At 34.5% G+C, this 20720-nt stretch overlaps 1 protein-coding gene across 3 annotated transcripts in view; it reads left to right on the top strand.

Annotated features, from left to right (window-relative positions):
- The first annotated feature begins 1282 nt into the window (after positions 1-1282).
- Positions 1283-20720, top strand: part of LOC100917842 (sodium channel protein type 1 subunit alpha) — a 208351-nt gene continuing 188913 nt past the window's right edge. For all 3 annotated transcript variants that reach the window (XM_031960540.1, XM_031960538.1, XM_031960539.1), the window contains exons 1-2: positions 1283-1546; positions 2340-2420. The gene's annotated coding sequence lies outside the window, so the exon portion shown is untranslated. The remainder of the gene's footprint in view (positions 1547-2339; positions 2421-20720) is intronic.

Raw genomic sequence — 20720 nt, forward strand, 5'->3', positions numbered from 1 at the left:
AGTTTTTTTTTTTCATTTGTAGAATGATGGAGTTGGATTAAATGACTTTTGAAGTCCTTTCCAACTCCAGTTTTAGTTTTCTAAGTAAAGGAAAACTTTACTTAGTTTTCCTAAGTAAAAACTAAAGTTTTACTTTAATTTCTTAAGTAAAAAGGATACTTTACCAAGGGGAAAAATAGTGGCAGTTCAAAACTATGAAGTTATCAGTGTGAACTAAAGAACTTTCAGTGTGTTCTCGAGGAAGTTACACGAGTCCCTTCAAAAATTTTTATGATCTATGACTCTATGAATATTTCTGGATAGCTTCAAAATAATTTCAAAGGTCCATAAAGTCATCAGTTATTATTTTTCACTATTGTAGAGATAAAGAAGATTCAAAATAGTGAAGAAGCATAAGATCAATTCTAGCTTGGATCAATCTTAATAATTAGAACCACTGTGACAGTCATTCTTTTATGAAGTAACAAGCACGATTATGAAGCAAAATGTTATAGATTATAAAACATAAATAATACAGAATTTGAAGGAAAACAGAAACTACAGTGTTATAACATCCTTCATATTTCTTTAGTACTGCTTAAACTAATTCTTCAAATCTATGAAAATGTGGAACTATTCCAAATTTGATTGTTTTCTCCTTTTACGAAGTATTTTTTATTTTATTATTTTTTGCTTAAGTGAATATTTTGTTCAGTATGATTTTGACAATAAGAATGAGGAAATGCTAATGTTTTTCAAGACCAGAGAGCCCCAGTTTATATCTCAGTTTTGTCATTCACTACTTGTGTGACCTTAAAGTTATTCTTTTAACCTTTCTAGACCTGAATTTGTTCACCAGTAAAATGAGGGTGTTGGCTTAGTGAATCACCTTTAAGGTAGATAGGTATCTCTCAGCCTCATCTATGATTAGATGATCTTATACCCTTGAACAAGGCTGTACATTTTTGTTCATTTTTTTTTCATTAATAATGGAAGAGAGACAGAGACAGACAGACAGACAGAAAAAGAGAGAGATAGAGAGACAGAGACAGAGGCATAGAGACAGAGAGAGAGAGAGAGAGAGAGAGAGAGAGAGAGAGAGAGAGAGAGAGAGAGAGAGAGAGAGAGAGATTGTATTAGTAACATATAAAGAAGGAAGGAGGAAGAGAAAGGAGAAGGAGGTTAAGGCAAACAGGGAAGCTGAGAAAGATCACACAAATCCAATTGGTGACAAGATGTTTAACTTTCTCCCAGTAGATGGAGCTGTTATGTAAGGTGCTGGATTCTGGCTTTTTTTTTTTTTAAACAAGCTATTTGCTGATTTGTATTAGGTACCATAGAGTGAGCCTCAATACAGGAAGCCGAGGATGAAGCCGAGAGGATACTGCAGAGGTCTCTTTAGTGTATGTGTAAGGCTTTCCTCCCAGGGAGAATGCAGCAGTTGTAAATAGTTGGTAACCTTTTGCAACAAAAAATCGGGCCACTTCCACTGAGGGTACGTTATCATCCCGACTCCAGGAGATCCTGTCATCCCTCACTGCAGATGGGTGATTTTCCTCTTTCTCAGGTAAGCCAGCTGAAGGCTTATTTCATTACAATCCTTGGTTCCTATGTGCCAGCTACCCTTTAAAAAGAGCCTGTCGTTGTTGGCAGAGCAGGAAGTCTATTTTTGCATGTGAATCCCAACTAGTCTCCCCTCCCCTCTCTCCCTTCTCCTTCCTCCCCCCTCCCACCAGCACCCCCTTCAACCTTTCCCAAGCCGAAATCGGGGCTGTTTTGCAGATCAGCATTTTGATACAAGATGGGTTTTGTCAGCCTGATAGACTTTGGATATTTGCCATTTCTTGTGTGTGTGTGTGTGTGTGTGTGTGTGTGTGGTGTGTGTGTGTGTGTGTGTTTATTTTTTTCTATCATAGGCAAGGTCCCTTTACCCCACCCCCACTCCCACCCTCACCCCTTTCTCCACTGTTGATTTAGAATTGGAATAGCTAGGCTCTAAATAGAGGTCATCTTGTTCCTGAGGATGAAGCAAAAATTGGAGCCCAGGTTTCAGCCCATAGGAGGAAGGCGGTGGGATTGCTTGAGAAGCCTAGCACTGCAGGGGTGTCCAGCTTCTTGAGGCCGTTGCCGTGCTTTGGACATATGTCTCCTCCCAGCTTGGCCCAGGTTGGGGGTCTTTGATGTTCCCCCCCCCTCCCAACACAAATTCTGTGTCTGAGGAAAATAAATCATAGCTCTTTCCCATGGAATACCTTATTGGAAAGCCCGGCTTACTTTTAATTAGATAGAGGTCATTGCCAGCAATGATACTGCAGATGCTGCTCGGTTCATAATCTGAACCGTCTTGCTTTCCCAAACAGCACAAGACATTTTCCCAGGTGGACATGAAGCTTTTTCAACATCTTTTCTAATATGGATTCCTTCACTCCTACCTGTTTGAGGTATGTGTATAAAAAGGTTTGCTTCCTGTTTAGTGTTCTCTGATCTATTTGTATTTTTTTTCCATTGAGAGTTTCATTAGTTCTTATGAAGGAGTTTCAGATGGAGTAGAGATATTTTTTAATTAGGTTAAATTCAATTATTTAAATTCAGTGCAGTGTGTGTTTGTGTGTGTGTGTGTGTGTGATTGTGTCAAAATATTTCAGAGGTGCAGTAACAAACTTGTGGGTTAATAAAGGCTGTTAGGATCACACCCAGGAAATCTGGACTTCTTTTCTGTGGATCTCTGAGTTGGGTTGCAACTGTTTGATGCATTAAAATTGTCACATAAAATTTCTCTGGAAAGTACTTGAAAATCACCCCAAGAGTCTGATGCCAAAAAAAAAAAATTAAAAAGGAAAATTCCATATAGAGTCTTGGCTGTTTCTGCCTGACTAATTTCCTCTGCCCATTGCCTGCTTCTCAAGCAGGGACTGAGCTTACCTTTAATGTTTGCTGCAATACCTAGGCATACCAGGGTGATGCAACTCAAACTCTGAGCAGCCTCACATTTTATGAGATGTCTGACACTATGTTCACATTGTAGATGTACACAAGGAACAGAATAAAAAATGGAAAAACTATTTAAAATCTTTCCATGGCTATTATTATAGTTGTATTTATGGTAGTATATTCCTGTTATAAGAGGAATGTGACAATTGAGGCCTTCCTCCCCATAGCTCCTTGAAGATATTTGTTGGATTGTGTTTATTTTAGGAACATCTTGTATAGAGAGAAATGGATGACTTTATATAGAGATAAATAGAAAAAGAATTTAGTTGTGAGTGTCAGGTGACATTATCAATGACCAGAATAAAGCTTAAGTGGATTTTTTCGTCATTGTAGTGGCATAAGTTTTCATTATAGTTATTGCAGTTCAGTTTTTATGATTGTTAATGTTGTTGTATATACTTTAACTGTTACTCAAATGTCAATTTCTGTTGGGCCCATAACCAGAACATCCGATGTATTCACATAAAATAACTTGTCAAATCCTAATGCCCAATAATGATAACTTGGATTTACATAGCATCTTCTTTCTAAAATAACAAAGCATTTTTAAATCTCCTTAGTTGTTTATTTTGATAATAAGCCTTTGAAGGCTGGTTAAGAGAGCATCTTATAAGAAAAGGCCTAAGGAATAACCTAATTAATTTTACAGTATTGGAGAAGTAAATATTATGTATCAAGCAATTGAATGGTGGTGAGCAAAATGGTAACCTAACAGGGAGTGACAGATCAACTTGCTACCTAGTAAATCCTGCCCAGACACACAGACAAAAAACAAAAACACAACTGAAATAGAAAAAAGTCACTAGAAAACCTGATATTTGTTGTTTTGACTTCATGATTAGTCGCATGACTTCATGGAGCATCCAGAAAGTTTTAGAAGACTCTATTAAGAATCACTCCATTCCTTTATTTAGAAATGGAACTTTGGAATACTAAGAAAAAGAGAAAGAGAAATTGTTGGGTTATCTACCTCTTCTCATTGCCAGTAAGGGATTTGGGCAACTGAAGAATTGCATCTGAACTGGAGTATTTCCCATATATAATTATAGCCATTATATATAGACTAGGCCATCTTCACATAGCTGTATTAGAATGAGACTTTAGAATGTGAATAACTTATTTAAAGGTCTGAGACATCCATTCTTTTTTGTTCAAAGTATGACTTATATGACTGTTATTCAACATTATTGCTCCCACTTTGAAACTGCAAATAGTGATATTTTCATGAAGGTCACATAGCTAATCAATGAAGAAAGACTTTTTCCTACCCATTCCATTGCTGGGAAAGTAGGGGAAAACAAGGCAAGACAGACAGACAGACAGACAGACACACACACACACACACACACACACACACACACTCCAAGAGAAGGTAGAGGGACCTAAAGAGACCAAAAATGATTGTGGAAACTTCAGTAGATTCTTAAGTTAAACTACACTTGCCATCCATTAAGTTCATTGAAACTTGGGTTTCAGAGTATTACTGCTGCCCTTTGTATTTACCATTAGTTGGCTAAACCATTCTTCAAAACTATTTAAAACTATGCACTAATTAGGAATCTTAATAAAAAGATTATTCTCAGGGACAAGACAAATATATCCTAACATTATCTGAAATTTCATTAAGGATCAAGGTTTTCCACATTTGCTCAAAATCCTTAAAAATTTAGTTTAATACATATAATACCTACAGTCAATCCCTTTCTTGTATCTCCCTGCATGTCAAAAAAATGTTCACTTTAAAAAAAAAAATCAAACCAAGAAATGATTTGCATGAAAACCCTCCCCTTCATTCAAAAACAGAAATCCTTCTAAAATAAAGAAAATATCTTTATAAAAAGAAGAGTGAAATTCAGATTGAGCAACCTTTAGAGTGTCAGTCATACTGTAGTTCCTCAAATGCCATGAAATGGTTCCCTTTTGAAATAAACTTGATCATTCATTTTGACAGAAAGACAAAATATTGTTCAAAGCAGCACATTCTATGACAACCTATAGAAACATGTGTAATAGTTAAAAAGGTGAAATATTCATTGAGTCTTTTGCTTCTTGGAGTGATAAGCTGCTAAAAACAAGTAATTGCTTTCCCTTTCAATCTCTCTTCACTGAACTGATTAAATTGTTGGAACATTTTGAAGTTGAAAAAATATGGTCATTGATTTTTTTTTTAATGAATAGTTTGTAACCCTCGGCTCAAAGGTTTATTTGCAAGAGACTATCCTCATTGGTGGAGATTTATTACTCAATGCTCTCCTTCTGAGTAGGGGCAGATTGGAAAAATGAGATCCTACTCTTCTAGCTTCCAAATGAGAGAAAAGGCATGAAGCTCTAGATTCTTCCTTGAAGGGAAAGAGGCTTTTGGAAGATACCAAAACTTAGAGGAACATCTCCTTAATCTTATCAGTTTCATCCCAGAGAAAGCCTCTTCAGTGGCCTGAAAAAGATCTCTCTTTTCCCCCAATACTGATCTTCACACAAGGGTACAACTTTGTGTAATCAACCTCTATCAATAAAGAGAGTCCCATACAAATGGGATTTAAGACCCAAATCGTAAATTTAATATGTGATCATTTTGTAGGCTAGATTAATATATCTCAAACAAGAGCACCTTTAATACTTCATTGCTGCAACAAAAACTATGATGTTACTGATATGAACAGGTTCTTTAATATTATATATTGCGACTCATCTTTGCTTACCTATCCTGTGCCACTCTTGGTCACATTATCTTGTAAAAGCACCAAAGTAGATTCTCACATCTTGCTAGTGGCTTTTCTCACATTCTCTTGGCATTGTATTTTTCATTCATATATTCATTGTGTAAATACCACTGGAGCTTGAGGATTGTCTATTGGTTATCCCTCAGTCTCACGTCTTTGCTGACTAAAAATGTTAAAGCTACACTGGTCTGTAACAGAAGAAGGAAATTGTTATATTACCCAAGTTTATGCCCTAATTAACATTTTGGGAAAGAATGCCAGTTTTGTAGATAATTTGAACCTAGATCTTTTCTATGAAATATTTTAACAAAGACTTTTTCAGGTAGATGTATGTAGCTGTTTTGAGAGAAAGTATCCAGTTCTACATCAGGATGGATATAATGGCAGGCAGACTTAAAACCCTCAACAAAATGTTATCTCTTCTAAAATATTTGAAATAAGAATTTTAATAATGGGCACGGCTTTCCATACCTTTCCATTTCTCTCTTTTATGGACTCAAAAAGGCTATGTAAAGTGTGGAAGCCTTTAACATGTTATTCAGTTAAAAACAAATCAAACTTTTTACTTGGTACTAGACTAAAAGAATTACAGAATCTCAGTGTTGGAAAGGAGCTCAGTGGTTATCTGGACTGAACCAGAATTCTTATTATAACATATCTGACAAGTGAGCATGCAAGCTTTGCTTAAAACCTTTATATAAAGAGTTCCATCTCCAAAAGTATCCCATTTCACTTATGAATAGCTCTAATTTTTAGGATTTTTTAAAATATAAAGGCAATATTGATCTCTTTGCAACCTCTAGGAAATCTCATTCTTTTAAACATTCAGGTTTTGGGGGGGGGGCAGTGGAAGGAAGAATAGTCATGTCAATGTAGTAGTAAATTTTAATTCAATATAACTATATCTGAGTATATCCTTTACATTGTTGGCATGCAGCATAGTCACATGGAAAGAATGCTGGATTTGTTGCAAAAGACCTACGAATCCTATCTATTTTACTTAATAATTTTACTTACACACACTTGTGTGTAAACCTGGACAATTTACTTAAGCTCATTTTCCTGATTGAATATAATAATATTTGGATAATTTATCTAGCAGGATGGTTGTAAGGAAAGCATCATACAAAGTATCCCAAAAGTCTTAGTACAGTTTTAAGTTTTAGAAGCTTAAACTTTCTATAAAATATTATTTAAATTATTCCATGTACAAAGTCTTTTTCTTTTTCCATATCAAGATTCTACTTATTATGTATAATTTACTTCAGAATCATTTAAGGAAGTGAAGAGATAAGCTTGGGAACTGCCAAAACTGGTTTATTGTTTTTCAGACAATCTTGTTGTAGGTATGGCATAAGGAAAGGAGACTTAGATTTAAAATCAGGAGACCTATTTTCAGCGCTCACCTCCAATCCTATTTATATGACCATGGACACGTGTTCTTCATTATTTGTGTAGCACCTGTCCCAAAGCCTATTTAGTATGGAACCCTCTCCTTATTGGTGGAGTTGAATACCTTGCCCTATGTGAGAGATTGGACAGAGTAGGTAAGAGGCTAAAAGCTTCAGTACTCAGCAGTCTCCTTTGGGCACTCATTATAATGCGGTATTCCTGGTTTCCAGCTCAAGAGAGAAGATGGAGAAGACCCATCCCATTTGAGGTTGCTGAAGGAAAAGACTGGGAAGCATCAGGCTATCTTCATCACATCCCTTAATTCTAGCTTGCCATTCTAGAGACTACAGAGAATTTCCCAATCAGTGAGATTATAGACACTCTATCTTACTCCCAGAGGAAGACTTCTTCTTTCTGTATTGTCTGTTATATATTCTATTTATACTCTGATTTCTGTTTTGCTATGATTTACCTAAATGGTTTTCTTTGCTATTTATTAGGTGTGTTCATTGTAGATCTGGTATTAGATGGGGAAGGAGTCAGGCCTTGACTAAAATGTTTGAGGTCCCCTTCTTCTCAAAGTGACAGAGTGATCAAAAGTTAGATGGAACCCGATCATTCCCCTAGTCAAACAATATTTAAGGGAATAGATATACTTTTAGCCTAGTAACAACCTCTCTCTGTGGAAAGCAGATTAGTAGCCTTCAACTTCCTGCTTTCTCTTCTGGAAGGAATGAAAATCTCCCTTCAAAGAATATAAAATGGAGGATAGAAAGGCACTAGAGAGGTCTATTCTTCCTCTCTTCTTTGAGTCATACAACAGGCTCCCTTGCCACTTGTTGGCTCTTCTATACATGTGGCTCTCACTATTCTCATATTTTAGACCTGTAAAATGCAACTATAATATTTGGACAATATACCTTCACCTCCCAACTCATTCCTGGGTTTGTCATAAGGAAAGAAATGTAAATGTAAATTATTTTAAGCCATGATTTTTTCCAAGTTCTTGTTCTTTCTTTCTTCCTTCCTTCCCTCCTTCCTTCCTTCCTTCCTTCCTTCCTTCCTTCCTTCCTTCCTTCTTTCCTTCCTTTCTTTCTTTCTTTCTTCTCTCCTTCCTTCCTTCCTTCTTTCCTTTCTTTCTCTTCCTGTTTTTCTGTCTTTGTTTACTTTCTTCCTTCTCCCTCCCTCCCTTCCTTCCTTCTTTCCTCTCTTTCTTTCTTTCCTTCTTTTTAACTGACAACTTCTACTAAATATTTATCTTAATTCTCTATTGCAAGAACTCTATTTCATACCACCTATCTTCCTCTACCTCAGTTCATCAAATACCAGTATGTACTTAGTGTTTCATGCTTGGGAGCATGGAAAAAATATAAGGAATCAATTCTAGTCATTGTCTTTACATAGACATGATCTTAGAGCTTCATCCTTGATTAGTGATTTTCTTCTGCATTTCATTTTATCATTAAAGGCAAGTTAAGAATCCCTCATTTTTGTGCTTGCTTAAAAGCTACAAAATCAGACAAAATCTCTTGAAATGGTCTCTATTTTTTTGTTTTGTTTATTTAATATAGTTTTTAAGAGGTTTATTAAAATATTTTATTATATTTATTATTATAACAGATTATTACCTTTTTATATCTATGATATCTTCCTACTCCCTGCTTCTCTCTTTAGAAAAAAAATCTATTTTCTCTTCTTCCCACCTTCCTTCTAGGTGTGTGGGGAAGAGAGAGAGAAAATGGAAATAAAATTTTTGTAATAAATAGATATAGTCAAGGGTTTCTTGGGCACACATAGTTTTTTGTTTACCAAATTATCTCACTACTGCTACTACTCCACACTACTCCATACCTCTTTAAAATCTGTGACAGTAATAATGATTAATTCTAACTATAGAGCAATTTGATATAAGGGATTATGGTCTGTTTTTGAGGTCAAAGAAACTAAGTTTTAGTTCTAGTTTTAATGCTTTTATTATCTGTGTGATCATGAAAAAGTTCAGGAAAGTTAAGCCTTTGGTTTTCTCATCTATAAAATGAAAAGGCTGAACTAGACCACTAAATCACTCCTGGTTTTAAATCCTATCATCTTTGTATTTCCCATAATATTTTGAAATAGGGGCTTAATAAATGTAAAACGAATGAATCTCATATTATTTTCCAGTTTTCTTTCTTCTAAGAACCCTATTTCATTATACGAATTTTGTGGAATTCCTTTATCTATATCCTGTTTTTTGTTGTAATAGTTAGAACTATTGATCTGGAGTCAAGATGATCTGAATTCAAAGGTAGCTTCAGACACTAGATGTATGACCTTAGGGCTTAACCCTGATTGCTTCAATTTCCTCATCTGAAAAATGAGCTGGAAAAGGAAAAGGTGAACTCCTTTAGTATCTTTCTAAAGAAAATCTAAAATAGGGTCATGAAGATTCGGTCATAGCTGGAATGGCCGAACCACTACCCATCCACTATTCTTCCAAATTTGACCAGATTTCAACTTTTACAATTTCACTTTTAATGAAAGTATTTTTCTCTTGGTGCTGTCTCATTCTTCCTTTTTACATATCTCTTCTATCTCTGCTTACAGTTGCCCTTTCAGTGACTATTGACTATTTTTAATTTGAAACATCTAAGTACAATTGATTGGAGTCCTGATTAGACTCAAAAAAAGAAAAGAGGAAAACCTGTGACTGTGGCCAGGTGTCTATCAGAGAAGTTTTCACCACTGTTACTGTTTAAAAATGCTCTGGCTAAGCCACAGTAGGACTTCTGTTCAGTTCAAAATAGCTGCTATATCATGGAACCTTTCAGAGTTTAGAAATCTGAGTGCATTTTAAACCTTTGAAATTTGAGAACATTCCAAATGTACTGAAATGCTTCTTCCATCCCTGGACATCATTTTCTCTTTACTCACTTTTAATGGTGTTTGCTTTATGACCAGCTTTTTCAGTTGCTAAATGTTCTCCTGCAGCCCAACCATGACATCTTTAACGATCATGAATATTTTTAGCATAAACCTATTTGCTTCACTGGAAAAGAGAAAGAAAATAAGACCTTTATAAGAAATGGAAGTGGGGTTATCCCTTCTTGGAAATAAAAAAGGAAGGGAGGGGTAAAAGAAAGTAATCATTTCTATTAGATCATTGTAATTACTTCTTAAACTTCCCATACATTATACCAGCCTCCTAATTTCCCAAACTCCACATTTCCACTGTTAAAGATGACTATGTTGTAGGTTCATTACCAAATGTCCCCAATTACTTTAGTACAGAAATATGGCATTTTAGTAATGTAGCTAGCATATAGTAGCAAAGGAGATTGTAAGCAAATGTCCTAAGCACATCAATACATGGCTTGCGTGTGCAGTTTGGTTTAAATCAATAGAAACAAGAGCCAAAAATAAGACCCCAAATTCTCCCAAAAGTATCTCATGGATTATGTTTATTGTTAATATTTTATTTTACTGAGCAAAATTTTATAGATATTCAGTTATCACATTGAGGACCTAACTATGAAGAATAAAAAGATATATATGTAATATCAAACCAATAGCTTGAAAGTTCTTATATTTTTTAAACACTCAAGCACCCCATTCAGTGAAATCTGTACCAAGAAATTAAATTATAATTATAAATCAGATAGTAAAAGATTTAATTAGAATTTATATCAAAGCAAATAACCATGAAAGATTAAAGAGTAGAATCACTGCCTGCTCCCTTCTATGATGGGATATAGCTTAGATGAGAATTTTTAGATTCTGAAGTGATTGAATAGCTAGATGGGCTCAAAGAGTACACATTAATGATTCAGTGATAACTTAGAAGGTCTCCAGTAATCTGGTGATCTAGTGATTTGTATTTAACCCAGTACTGTTTATCAGTTAACCTGTATTATATTTGCTAATGATACAATACCAGGAGAATAGGCTAAAATATCAAATAATAGATTCAGATCAAGCAAAAATGTTGACAAGCCATAACATTGGGTCATATTGAATGTAATGAAATTTGTGGTGATAAATTCAATTTTTTATAATTGGGTTTAAAAAAATTGATCTCATAAGCACAAGATGGTGACAACAGAGTCAACAGGTTGCCTGAAAAAAATCTAGGTATTTTGATAGTCTTCAAATTCAATATGAGTAAATGGTGTGAAAATGACAAATTGATTACAGTTCCAAGAATTTTAAAATTTTTATTTTATTCCCTGTTTTAGGCAGACCATATTTGGAATATTGGACTCAACTTTTGATATCTCATTTTAGAAAAAAACATTAATAAGCTAGAGAGTATTTGGAGATGGGAGAACAGAATGGTAACAGTAATGGAACTTGAGTTCATGCTATCAGTTAAAAGTAATAGGTTTAAGATCAGTTTAAAAAGTAATAGGAAGATTTATTTAAGATTATTTAAGATCAGTTTAAAAAAAGAACTATGTTTTTCTGGCAGAATAGAAGACTCAGAGGACATAGTAAATATCATCAACTCTTTTAAAGACTATCATATAGAAAAGGGATTTGGTTATGAAAAGAGACAAATTAGGCTTAATGTAATTTTAAAATTCTAACAAAGCTTTACACATGTGCAATTGGCTGCCATAAGATATCACTGAAGAAAACTGGATGATCACTTATTGAGTGTGTTGACTTGAGGGATTTTTCTTAGGTATAGGTTATATTTCATGTCCTCTAAGGTCCTCTCAAAATTCCGTTATTTTAGAATTATGATCTACTACAGATGCCAAGACCAGTGGGAGACTGAGTATTTATTAACTCATCATCCAGGGTTAATGCTGTATTTGGGAAACTTCCTAGATCTAATTCTTGGAAATATCTTGCTGTTGTTTGACTACAATTGTGATCATAAGATTCTGCTGCTCTTAAGCATCTTCCTAATTAGTCTCCTTAAATTGTCTTTTCACCCAGTCCAGTCTCTCCTATACATAGCTGTGTATAAATCTGATCATGTGAATTTTCTATTCAACCAGATCTTGTAACTTCCTCTTGACTCTAAGATAAAATAGAAACTCTTCTGATTAGCTTTGAAAGCCCTTCACAAATTGTCATCAATCTAAATTCTAGTGTGATTGGACATTTCTGTGCCTTTTATACTATCTAAACTGGCCTGCCTTCTGTCCATCACTTATTAAATCTCTATTTTCTTGCTTTTTCTACTGAATGTCTCACCATACCTGGATATCACAGGGTCCTTTTCTTCCTTTGAGATCAACTAACATCTTTCTAAAGCTCTTCTTTATCCCTCACCTAGTATATTGCTTTCCAAAAGATCTTGTATTGAAAAGTATATACTTATAAATGCATACATAAAAGGTTCATGTTTATATTGCACATATATTATATATGTACTTATTGTCCACCCCACTAAATATAAGCTCCTTATAAGAAGGAATTATTTAATTCTTTTGTACTTGTATCCCTAACATCTAGCATAGTACCTGACATATATCTGTGTAAAATCTTGATGATTGATTAATAACCAGAATTGATTATATTTTTATAGCCTTTTATATGTAGTTACTCCCCACTGTCCACCTCTGCTCATTGAAACTTATGTTCATCCTTCAAAGTCCAGCTCACATGATTTCTCCATCTGATCTTAACCCAGAACTCATTTCTATATCTTGTGAATTCCATGAACTTATTCTAGATTTATCTGATACATCTATCACAGTCTGATTTATTTTTGTTCATGTCACATCACTCCTGAGATGCATATGGAGTTATGGATAAGAAGCTGGTTTGGGTTTCAAGTTGCCAGCTCACATACGTATTGGCTGTATAACTATTGGTGAGTCATTTAAATTCTTAGTGCTTCATGCTTGGATTAAATTCTGGCTGATATCTCTCTTCCTGAGTTCTGATTCTCAACATAAATGCAGGAAAACTAACAAATTACCATATCTTAGTCCCCTTCATGCTCTTTAGCATCCATTAGTACCACAGCTTCAGCAACAAATCTTAGAGCCATAGATCTAGAACTGGGAAGAACCTTAGAGAACCATGTGGCCTAAACTTCTTGTTTTATAAATGAAAAAATTGAGGTCCAGGAAGATTAAATAACTTACCTACTTAATAAATGGTAGAACAGATATTTGAACACAGAGACAATTACTACAAGTTTTGTTCTCTCTCCATTCATCTTTTTTTATGCCACACACAGTACCATAAAGGATCACACAGTACCTTTGCCTTCTTTACAGTACTCTGAGCTCACATCATCAACATATCAACATAAGGTACTGCCTCCCAAGGAAAGTGACCTTGCCAATTGGGCATAGGATGTCAGTTATATGGTCTTATGAAACCAAGTGTGTCAAGGGATTTTAGGTCATATATCAGGAATTTCCATGTTGTTTTGCACATTAGATAACTACATATGATTTTAGTAAAGTGGAAGCAGGTGTGTGTGTATATATATATATATATATATATATATATTATTCAACTTTATTTTTGTCCTCAATTCACATCACCTTATAAATCTACAAAAAACTGCTTTTCAAAAGATTTCAGTATTTGACTTTCTAGAATTTAGTTGAACATATAAGACCTGGAACTACAAAATCACAATAAGTATTTAAGTGCCTTCTGTGTTCCAGGCACTATATTAGGTGCTAAAGATAAAAATAAAAAAGCAAAAAAAGCTTCTGCCTTTAAGGAGTTTTCAGTCTACCAATGAAAGGATAAATAAATAAAAGATAATGTGGGAAAGAAGGCTGTAGTGTCTAAAAGGAATAGCAAAGACTCCTTGGAGAAGATGGCACTTGAATTGAGCCACCAATTCTTCCTACTTGTACTTCCTTACTTGTATTTGAAGTAAGCCCTGAGGGAAAGTAGGTATGCTAAGAGATTGGATAAGAAAGGACTTCATTCCATGAAGGAGACATAGCTGGAAAGGCATGAACACAGGAAATAAGAGTACCATGAAAACAGTAAAAAACAAAAACCAAAAAAAAAAAATAATAATAATTTACTGGCTTTGGAGGGGTTTTCCCATAAGTTTCATCAGCCTATTCTCTTATCTTCTAGAAGGGGAAAAAAAGCAGTGGACAAGGGCACAGGATTACAAGAAGGAAGTAATATAGTATAGAGTGCTAGAATTGAAGTCACTAGGATATAAATTAAAATATACCACCCTGAGTAAGTCACTTCATCTCAATGGGCCTCAGGTCCTTTATCTATAAAATTAAGAGATTGAATACCATGACTTCTAAACTTCCTTACATCTCTAGATCTATAATCTTAGGAATTGAAGTAAAGGAAGAAAAAAGTGTATTTTTTCAGTTTCAATTATTCAGTCATGTGTCTTTGTAACCTATGCAGTCCATTGAGATTTTCTCAGTAGAGATACTGGAGTGATTTGCCATTTCTTTCTTTAGTGTATCCCTATTTCACAAAAGAAAAACTTAGGCAAATATGAGTTAAGTCACTTGCCCAGTGTCATAACTAGTGAGTATCTGAAGCTGGATTTGAACTCAGAACTTTCTGTCTTCAACACTATCCACTATGCCATTTAGCTGCCCCAAATTGTCTTGATAGTAGCCTTATGAAATGAATCAAAAGGCTCTATTGTGTTTGAATAACAGAACAGTTTTCTTTTATTTTTTTCTTTAGCAAGAAATAATTTTAAAATTTATAATAATTACATAATTAAAACTTATAAGCTGCTTCCTATCTAAAGAAGGTAGTAAAAGTATTATAATTCTCAGTTTACAGAGGGAGAAAAGAAGGTGAGGTGTCAAATAATTTGCTCATGGTCACTTGATAAGTAAGTGCCTGATGGTGAAATTTTAATGCACATCTCCTGAACTGGTCATCTTCTCTCTTTCTTCTGTGCCAGGTTGTACAATTAAGGCATAATGGTGAGATTATAAATAAAATTAATGACTGAAATTTCTTGTGAACACATTTGGAGAATGTGAATGTCACCATCCTAACATTTATCATTCATAGTTACTAAAAAGACTATAGAATATGACTATGGTGATTGTAATTCTATAGTCTCTAAGATGAAATTAGCTACTGAGTTTTCTGCAGTATAATTGTCATTTCTTTAAAAAGTCAGAAGATAGAACAGAAAATTTAAAAGTGAAATGAGTTTTGAAATGATAAAAGAGCATTGTCCTGAAAATTCTGTGTAGCAATTCAATTTTCCCCCTAGTACAAATAACAGCACTAGATAATAATAGTAATGACAACAATATTAAAGTCCATAAAGCACTTTACTTGCAATATTTTGGTTAAGCAATTTGGTGAGGCAGATACCATGAATATTATTATCATCGTCTTACAGATGAAAAAATTGAGATTTAAGAAAGTCAGATACCTCTCCCATGGTTATACAACTAGTATCAGCAAAGGATTGAAGCCCAGATTCTCTTAATGCAAGTCTAGCACTCTACTCCTACATTAGAATGCTTCCTTAGCTGGCAAAGAAGGCAAAAAATTATAAATAACAATAACAGAATGAGTTGATAAACAACTTAGTATGATCCCAAACCATTTTTTTTCTGGAAGTCAAATTATAAGATTAGAAAATTAAATGACTTTGTAAGACACAATATACTTCAATCTTGCAAAGTATGCAAAATATAATATGCCTCAATCGTGTCCGTAAAATAAATATTATTAGTTTTATCAGATTGACTCATACTGGTTTTAATAGTGGTACCATGTGGTTTGAACACTTGCCAAAGTCCCCAAATAACAAAATTAGACATTTATGAACCATATTGTTGAACCAATACAAACTGTACAACAAGAGATACCAGGTTATGGAAAATGTACTTCAAAATATGAATATGTATATTTGGGAGATGATGAGAGTCCTTTAAACAATATATGTCATAATGATTTTTGGTGAGGGAGGTCTTCATCTGTGACATAGAGAATGACAGTGATATAGAGAACTCCCAAAAGATGAAACCTTCAATAACAAAGTAAATTGACAGCTTCTCTTAAATGTCTTAAAACATTGTCTGGGGCATGGAGAAAGCTAGATGATTTGTCCAGAATTACATAATAATACTAAAAAGTAATTGGAAAATTTTGTGAACATCCCAATGAAAAAATTAAAAGACAAAAATAAAATTTAGAAGTAGATCTTAAAGTTACATAATGTGGATTTGGGGAGGGGGATTGGAGACCCATAGTCATATTATTTATCAGTATTTTTCATCCCTAGACATTCAGTGAATTTGAAAATCCTGGAAAGAGTTATGCTGAGACTTAAAAATGATGCTAGACAGCAAATTTGATATTGTCCTGGAATGTGATATGCCATTAAAAAAAAAAGGCCAGTGATATTTTGGGCTCTATATGTCAGTGTGTCATTACAACACCAAAGAGGCAATATCCTCATTTCCAATTCTGGCAAAAATCAGTGCTGTCTGGGAAATAAAGAGTTGCAGGTTTTAAGTGATTTTAGGAGTTTGGGGAACCAAATCAGGACAAAACCTAAAGAAAATAGTTTTGTAAAAAGATATCTGAACATGTCTAAGAAACAGCTAAGAGACAATCAGTCAGATAAGAAAAAGAAAAAAGTAGCTTTTCTGTAGAATACCTAGTGTAATGGTTCCAGATAGAGTACTTCCTGCATGGGAAAAGCCTTCAGATCAAAAACTAGTCTTTTTAAGAGTAGTCTGAAACAGCAAGAGGTTTTAATGACTTGCCCAGAGACAAAAAACTAGTTTGTTGGAAGAACTTGAATTCAAGTCTTCCTGACATCAAGGATGGCCCTCTCTTTCCTGTGGTACATTGAATATAAATATATATAAATCAATAAACATTTATTGTGTGCTTACTGTGTGCCAAATACTATGTTTATTACAGTTTATCACAGGGGGATACAAAACGAGACAAAAGACAGTCCCTAACTTCAAGAAGTTTATAGTCAAATGGGGAGTCTATAAGCAAAACAAACTGTCCAAAACAAGCTATAGACAGTATAAATATAAAATAATTAATACATGAAAGGCAGTAGGAATAAGAAGGTTTTAATAAGACAATGTAGAAAGTGAGATTTTAGTTGGAACTTAAAGGAAGCCATGATATCAGTAGTTAGAGTAGAAAAGGGAGAGGATTCTAGGCATTAGGGACAGCCAGAGAGAATTGCCCAAAACTGAGAAATGGGAGCACTTCATTCAGAGAGCAGCCAGTGAGCCAGTGTTACTGAAAAGGTAAGAAGGGTCTAAATTATAAAGGACTCTGAATACAAAATAGAGCATTTTGTATTTGCTCCTGGAGACAAAAGGCAATTCCAATCATGTTACACTCAATTCCATAAACTGAAGTTTTAGGAAAATCATTTTAGTGACTATGAAATGGATGATGGTTTGAAGTGGGGAGTTAGGAGTTAGGAGAAATACCAACAGGCTATTGCAATAATCAAGGTGTGAAGTGATGAGGGTCTTCCACTAATGGGGGAGCAGTATCGAGAAAAGAAGGGAGCATATTTAAGGTGAAATTGACAGATCTTGGCAATGGCTTATGTTAGTAGCATGAGGAATTCAGGATGACTCCTAGGTTGCAAACTTGGGGTACTGGAAAGATACTGTTACCCTTTTCAGAAATAGGGAAGGTAAACGATATATCTCTCAGATTGGCTAAAATGACAGGAAATGATAATGACGAATATTGGAGGGGATATGGGAAAACTGCGACATTAATGCATTGTTTGTGGAATTGTGAACTGATCCAACAATTCTGGAGAGCAATTTGGAACTATGTCCAAAGGCCTATCAAACTGTGCATACCCTTTGATCCAGAAGTGTTTTTATTGGGCTTATATCCCAAAGAGATCTTAAAGGAGGGAAAGGGACCCACATGTTTGTGGCAAGAAACTGGAAACTAAGTGGATGTCCATCAGTTGGAGAAATGACTGAATAAGTTATGGTATATGAATGTTATGGAATATTATTGTTCTGTAAGAAATAATTAGTAGGATGGTTTCAGAGATGCCCAGAGAGACTTACATGAATTGATGCTAAGTGAAATGAGCAGAACCAGGAGATCATTGTACCCAGCAACAACAAGACTATAATGGTCTTGTGATGATGAGAGCCATCTACGCTCAGAGAGAGGACTATGGGAACTGTGTGTGGACCATAATGTAGCATTTTCATTTCTTTTGTTATTGTTTGCTTGAATTTTATTTTCTTTCTCATTTTTTCCTTTTTGATCTTATTTTTCTTATTCAGCAAAATAATTGTATAAATGTGTATGCCTATATTGGATTTACATATATATTTTACCATGTTTAATATATATTGGATTACTTGCTATCTAGGGGAGTGAAGAAAGGGGGGAAATTGGAACACAAGGTTTTGCAAGGGTCAATGTTGAAAAATTATCCTTGCATATGTTTTGAAAATAAAAAGCTTTAAGAAAAGAAAAGAGAGAGATAGGGAAGGTAAGAGGCAAGAAGGTTTAGGGGGAAGGTTTGGATATATCAATTTTAAGATCCAGTTTGAGATATCTGAAAGGTAGTTGGAATTACAAGATTAGAAGTCCCCAGAGATATTGGGGCAGGAAGGATAGAATTGAGAATTATCAGTGTAGAGATAGAAATTAAAACCAGAGAAATTGATAAGATCACCAAATGAAATTAAAAAAAAAAAAAAAAAAAGGACCCAGGACAAAATCCTGAAGAATACCTATAATTGAAGGGTATAATCTGGAGGAAGATTCAGCAAAAATGACAGAAAAGGATTTAGTTAACTAGGTAGGAAGAAAACCAGAAGAGAGAGTGTATCCTAAAATATTCATGTGTGTGTGTGTGTGTGTGTGTGTGTGTGTGTACATTCATAAATATACAGAGAGAGACATAATCATGTTAACAGTGATTTTTACTTTTTGAAATGACTTAAAGATATGTTTTTTTGGACTCATACTTGGAATTTTTTTAAGGATACAAAGTTTCTAGATATAAAGTTCCTTTACTAAGGAACCTTCTCTGCAACATACAATTTAGAGAGTTGCCTGGAACCTTGAGAAATTAGATGACTTGCCCAGGATCACATAGAGAGTGTGGTTCAGAGTAAGGAGTCAAGCACAACACCAAGTTTTAGAACCTTGAGAGTCAATAAGAATAAGAAAGTTGAGAAAAGTAAAGTATTTGGGAAGAAAAATAATGAATTCTATTTTGGATATGTTAAATTTGAAAAGTCTACAGAATATCTAATTGGAGATGCCTAAAAAGAAGTTGGTAATGGGAGACAGGAGCTCAATAAAGGAACTAGAGCTATGTAAACAGATATGGAATCATTTGAAGAAAGATGATAATTTAATTTATGGCAGCTGATGAGATAATGAAATAGTTTAGAGAAGAGAGCCCATGAAAGACCCATGGTCATGCATGTAATTTGAATAAATTCAACAAAGTAAACTGAAAAATAATTATCATATAAGTAGCAGATGAATCAGGAAAGAAACAAGTGTCAGAAAAAATTTAGAGGAGATAGTATTTAGGAAGAAAAGGTAATTGACAATGTCAAAGACAGCAGCCAAGTCAAGAAGACTATGTGTTGGGGGATGGGGGGGAAGACCATTAGATTTGGGAATTAAGAGATGGCAGTTAAGAGTAACTTTGCAGACATTACTTTTAATTGAATGAAGTGGAACAAATTAGTGTAAATTTTTTTTCTTACAAGCTTCAGCCAAGAAGGGAAGAAAAGATAGAAGACAATAACTAGCAGAGAAAGTCAAATCAAACAAGGAATTTTGTAAGGATGGAGGAGACATGGGTATATTTTTAGGCATAGAAGAATATAGTAGATAGGGAGAGAAGATGATAATGATTTGAAGTGCTAGAGAGGAAATCTGCTGGAGAATACAAATGGGATCAAAGGGTCAAGAAGGCCCACTACATATGAGAAAGGAGTGAAGGGACACTCCTGATGTCTGATGTGAGATGAAGAAAAAAGAGGATATTCCCAATGATTAGCCTCCATTTGTTTTTTTAAAAGAAGTATTAGATAAAGTAAGGCAGCTAAGTGATAAGGTGCATAGAGCACTAGGCCTGGAGTCAGAAATAGTCATCTTCTGAGTTCAAATATGACCTCAAACACTTCATTGCTTTGTAACTCTGGACAATTCATTTAACCCTGTTTGCTTCAGTTCCTCATCTGTAAAATTAACTAGAGAAGAAAATGGCAAACCACACCAATATTTCTGCCAAGAAAGCCCCAAATGGCATCCTGAAGAGTCACACATTATTGAAACAACTGAAAAACAATGTTGGGCAAGATCTTTAACTGAAAAAGTGGAGAAGGGTAATGTGGGGGTATTTGAAAAAAGAAGAAAATCTTTGGAAAAATCACCTTGGTGAATGGGTTATCAGACTGATCTCAGAAGTAAATAAAAGGATTGCTTTGCTATGCTGAGGATCTACTTGAAATCTTGCAGTATAAATATGTACTTAACTCAGTCAGCATAACTTCATTTTTTTAACCAAGACAGTAATAAGAGAGAAAGAGACAGATATTGGGAGTAATCCAAAATTAGGTTTTGGCAAGGTTGGGGAAGAGTATAGGGCAAAGATGTCAAACTCAAGTAGAAAAGGGGGGGGCACCAAAGTATACATAAGAATCCCTGTGGGCCATATACTGTCTTGAAAAATCA

This window comes from Sarcophilus harrisii, chromosome 3, assembly GCF_902635505.1.
Source record: "Sarcophilus harrisii chromosome 3, mSarHar1.11, whole genome shotgun sequence".
Taxonomy (NCBI): domain Eukaryota; kingdom Metazoa; phylum Chordata; class Mammalia; order Dasyuromorphia; family Dasyuridae; genus Sarcophilus; species Sarcophilus harrisii.